Raw genomic sequence first — 5,867 nt, 5'->3', positions numbered from 1 at the left:
CAAAATTTCTGAATTGAAACCTTCATTGTCTTTCCTTGATCCCCATGCCTATTGCCTTTTTACTCCTTTTTCTCCAATGTCGCGTACTGTGAAAATCTCCCTAAACCTGGGTTCTTCTTAACTTTTTATTTTTAGGATAAAATTTTCCAAATCACCAACTTGACACAAACTTAATCATCTCATATTCCTTCCTCCCACTAACTTTCTCAATTTCTAATATTTGCCTCAATTATTCTATCTTCACTAATTAATATAATAAAAATAAATAAAACATTATTTTTAATTATCAAAACGATTCTAAATTATTCTACTTACTTCTATCATCTCTCTATACCCCTAACTCAAGGATACATACCATGCCAACACACAGCCATAAAATAAATCATTGAAATGTAAAATTCAAACAATTAAAATATAACAAAATGTATAATTACAAAAAACAGGATGTTATACCACTTGCCACCATCCACTCAATCATCCTCTAATTGAACATGTGTCCATTGATCATCATCAACTAATGGTTGAAGTGAAACGATTCCTCTTTACTCCATTATAAATAACCCTTTTCAACTTCTTTTTCACTTTTTCTGAATTTCTCACATTCTCAAACAAGAAAAACCCTTCATTTCTCTCATTTCAAACCCATGTTTTCTTCAACAAATCTCCATCAATGGCGTCAATAACAACAAAAAGCTCAAAAGACTCCGAGAAACAATCAACCATTGCTCCAGTCCAAAGAATCCTTAGTCCAATAATAGTGGGAAATCATCAATACATCCTAGAACCTCCTCTTGAAGAGGAGAAGCACCGTATTTATCAATCCCAGGTATTAATCCTCATTTCTATGTTTGGTATGGAACATGCAACTCTAGGTCCTTTACCATATGTAAATGTTAATCTTGCAAAACTTAAGGAATTTTTTTCCAACATATCACTGTAACAAACCCATAGCAAGTAGGAAGAAGCTGAAGGTAGAGAAAAATAAGAAATGAGGGTTTGAATTGTTTTCACTGATAATAAAAACTTATGCAAACACCATACACACGAAAAACAAAGCAAACAACATAGAAGTTTATCCTGGTTCGCTTGAAATTCAAAGCTACTCCAGTCCACCCGTCCAAGGTGATTTCGCCTTCAATAAGGACTTAATCTAATAATCTAGAAAGATTACAACAAAAACGTCTAAGAGAACAATGATCTCCTAGCCCTCTCAAGTCTACAGACTTCACAAGTCACTTGAGGAAATATTCAACAACTATTTGAGAATTACAAGAAGTGTTTAGTGCTTCTAGGTAAGCAATTTTAACACAGTGAGAACAGTAAAAATTCACACTAAGAGCAACAACTCGTGTGAACAGATTTGAACAAGAATTAATGAAATATTGAATTTGAGTTTGCAGTATTCTTGTGTAATTGCTTCGTTCTTTTGTATGATGAGAGATAGGCCTTTAAATAATGCTTTGGATATGATGTCATTGGCTGAAGCATTGATGTTGATATCTTTCCAATGATGGGACTTAAATGATATTAAGTTTGTTGTCCTTTCCATAGCAATTTGGGAGAATATTTGTTCTTCTCCAAATAAAGATTCATACCATATATGGAATACTTTGTTACTAAGTCTTGAGGTTGATCTGTTAGGCGTGAATCAGAGTGCGCGGAATCCAGATCTTCTTGAACTAGTATTCTTCAGATAGTTGTTGGAAGTGATTTTCTTCAAAAGTTCTTGATTAGTCTTCAGTTGGACCTTCTTTAGATGTACGAATCAGCAGAGTAACCATGTGTGGAATCCTTCAGATTCAGAGTATCTGGGTCTCAAACTTCATATGATGTGAGCTCCATTGTCTTTAGAGTTAGAGCGACTGGTTTTGACTTTAAGTCAGTTTTTCTAGGCTTGTGTGATGGAAGATGTTGTTTTGTCAGATCCTGCTACTGTTAGAGTCCTGCATACTTAGAGAAATCTGTTAGGGTACCAAAATGTCTCATCCTTTGTTATCATCAAAACTTAGAGATAAATTGTAGACCCAAAATCTTGTTTTAACAATCTACCTCTTTTTGATGATGACAAAACTTCAGACCATTGATGAAACAATGATACTTCATAAAAAAATTATAGGAGTTATCTCAAAGTCAGATGTATAATGACTCCCCCCGAGATAGGCAATCTCCCCCCAAATCTGATACTTAAAAAGGTTTAGATGTTCTTACCAGATCTTCTTATGTTGCTTAACTTGTTTCTCAGATGTTTTACTTAGATATTTCCTGCATAACTTTAGACTTCATAATATATTTTTTTGAATGTACACAATGCATTATGAGGCTTAGATATTATTTCATCAGAGGCTGTTTAATTATTTCTCCCCCTTTTTGTCAGACTCAAAAAGACATCGCAAAGCAAGTTAAGGCAAGACAAACTTCATTGATAAGGGAAAAGTACAGATAAGAGAGAGAAAACTTAGAATAAAAACATAGAGGTTAAACACTCAGAGAAAGATAGCAAAAATTCCTAATGTGCCTAAGGGTTCAGAGGAGGAGGCATCCTCTGTAGCAGCTTAGTCAGCAGATTCTGAATGTTGGAGTTAACAGAGTCATGTTGATCCAGTATGGCTCTTACAATCAGTTGTTCTTTCTGGAGTTCCTCCAGAGTCTTCAACACTAGTGGACCAAACTCAAAATGAGATGATTCACCCTGAGTCACAGCTACGTCATTTGCCTTGGTAGCTTCATTCGCAGCAATGTGCGTTGCTTCTTCAGTGTCAACCTTGGCTTTGGCTTCAGCTTCAGAAGCAACAACAACATCGTCCTTTTTTGCAACTTCTCTTCTTGCTTTCTCTTCTGCTTCCAATATATCCTTTTCTTTTGCTTCTCTATGAGCTCTCTCTTCTGCCTCTCTTGGCAACCTTTCTCTAGCTTGTCTGATAAAGTCATTTCTGACTTGTTCAGAGAGGCCCTTCAGCTTGAAAGCCTTAGATGTCATCCATATGATAACTCTATTCTAGTGAATCCTTACTTCATATGGATTATCACTTAGTTTAGAGTTTGCATATAGTGATCTGAGCTTCTTCACTGAAGACTCGGCAAGTAAGGCAACTGCCTCTTTCAGGGTGGAGAGGGTTGGTTCTAGGTCAGAGGCAGGAAGGATAGTTTTTGGAGGGATGAGGTTGGTTTCAGTGGAAGAGTCATATGTTTCGGGTTCAGACACAGATTCATTGGGTGGTTCTGTTTGAGGTTCATATGGTTGTTCGGGTTGGGGTTAAGATGGGGAAGGGATGGAGGTTTCTGGCTCAAATGGGTTTAAGTTAGAGAGAGTGTGGGCTTGAAATTGAGCAAGTGTCGGGGATTGAGGGTCAGATGGTTGTGGCTGGTCAGAATCAGAAGATATGTCATAGTAAGGTGGAGAGGAGGGAGTTGAAGAAGGTGGTGATATGGGTGCATTGAAGAGTAAGGCCTCAGAGATAGGCAATGTTGTGGCGGTGAGATTAAAAGGTTGAAGGGGAGGTGAGGGTGGGTTAGAGTGATGAGATTCAGAGGGATTTGAGGTGGAGGTTGTTTGTTCAGAGGGGGTATACATGGAAGTTTGTAGAGGCAGGGAGGAAGATAGTTTCCTTAATTTCAAAGTAGGAGTTTCAGAGGGCTGAGACTCACTTAGAGAGGAGGAGACCAGAGGCACATGCGGTCTAGTTTCAGATGGTTCTCCCAGATTCAGAGTCTTCTTCTTCGACTTTCTTTCAGAAGGCTCTCGCATCCTCTTCATGAAGTTGGGTGCATGTTGTTCAGTTGATTCCATTTGTTGTGAGAAGTTGTACACTTGTTATTGTTATGAATCCATGAAGAAGATGAAAAACAAGTGAAAAACAAATGAAGAACCTTGGAGAGAGTTGGTAACAAGGGTTTTGTGTTGGAATGTGAGTGAAAAAGTGGGAGAGTTGGAGTTGTGACAATTATATATAGACAAGGTTAACATGCAAAATGACATCATTTAATGGGAATAGTAAATAACATACATTAATGAGCATAGAAATTAAGTTGACACGTGAGGGGGGAAATTAATTTCAGCTAATGATGGATGTTTAATCCCAAAAATATGCACACTGCTCGAGGAGATCTCAATAGTCTAGCTCTTGAGTTTTGTGCTAGACAGTTGTTTAGAAGATCCAAGGTCAGACACAAGAGAGGCTAGGTGTTGATATATATGACTTCAGGAAAACCAAAAGGTTTTTATCCTGAGGATTTCTCATTCAAATTACTTTTAATTGGTAGAAGTATCAGAGTCAGACCCAGATGCCAAAAGGATTTTAAGTTTGAGCCTATTTTGACACTTTAGAGAAGGAGCACAGATTTTTGACTCATTCTGGGCAATCTGCCATGTTTAAATGTTTCAGAATGAGTGAGAATCTATCTTCAGCTAGGGGTTTTGTGAAGATATCATCCCATTGGTGGTCTGTATCAATGAATTTTAAAGTTACTACCCCTTTCTAAACATAGTCTCTGATAAAGTGATGTTTAATTTCTATGTGCTTTACTCTGGAGTGTAGAATAAGGTTCTTACTTAAGCAAATGGCAGCAGTGCTCTCACAAAAGATAGGAATGTTACTCTCATATATTTGAAGGTCCTCTAGTTGATTCTTCATCTAGAGCATCTGAGTAGTGCATAATGAAGCTGAAATATATTTTGCTTATGCAGTAGAGAGTGCTATGGTTGATTGTCTTTTGCTAGCCCAAGAGATGAGGTTTCCTCCCAGAAATTAACAGTTTCCAGATGTACTTTTTTATTCCAGTTTGTCTCCAGCGTAATCTGCATCACAATAACCAGAAAGCCTATACTCTAATATTTTTTCATACAGCAGGCCACTGTTAGGTGTTCCTTTTAGATACCTTAGGATTCTCTTAATAACTATTAGATGAGAATCCCTCGAAACTGACTGGAATCTAGCAAAGAGATAAACGCTAAACATAATGTCTGGACGTGTAGTAGTCAGATAGAGAAGAGAGCCTATCATACCACTGTAGCGGGGTATTCGTTACCATTAGAGATATTGACTAAATCTAAGGTAAACCATACAAGTCGAGTCGCCACCGCACTTCTATTTATCCAAAGGAATGGTTAGAAAGCGAACAAAAACCTAAAAGTTTTATCAAATCAAAAACTAGTAAAAATGTCAGAGACCTGGGTAAGGGGGTTGGTTATGCAATGGGAAGGTTTTAAGCACCCAAAACATCCTAGGTACTCCTAGGGAGCCCTTTTCACATTTGTTGTAAGGTTGGTATTTTTTGAAAATTTTTATTTGTGCAAACATGATTGAAGAGATGAGAAGAGAACCTACAAGTTATTTACATTTTGTGTTTGAATGGATGAAACCCATTGCCTACGTACCATCTTAAAAAGATTAGGATCAAAACCTCGTAGTTCGGGGTAAAAATCTCAAACTGAGTTGGTGAATTGATTGGTCCAAAAGCCTTAAGGTCTTTTGTTATCCAAGGGAGAAAACACAACCTAAAACCACAAATCCACCATGTGAGGATAGCTTCAACATGCTAGTGAGGGGTTAACCCTATAATAAGCATGGAAGACTCGTTGTCCATCACTAAGGATATAGGTGAGTATTACATCTACCTTAAGGATAACTCAAACCTAATAGCTAAAGGTTATGAAAGAGTTTTAATTAAGAGAGTGGCCATTGAAACCACAAAAAGGTATTTGAATGGGTTATATTTACCAATGAAAAGTATGTATAAAATATGGTCAAAGTTGACTTAGAAGTTCAATTCAAAATAAGTGTTATGAAAAGAAAGTTTGAAAATCAAAAGCATAAGGCTTAGGTTTCTAATGTTTGAAAAGAATGTTAAATGTTTGCACAAAAGTTTTG

Source organism: Lathyrus oleraceus, chromosome 2, assembly GCF_024323335.1.
Source record: "Lathyrus oleraceus cultivar Zhongwan6 chromosome 2, CAAS_Psat_ZW6_1.0, whole genome shotgun sequence".
NCBI classification, from domain to species: Eukaryota; Viridiplantae; Streptophyta; class Magnoliopsida; order Fabales; family Fabaceae; genus Lathyrus; species Lathyrus oleraceus.
This window is presented reverse-complemented; position numbering follows the sequence as displayed.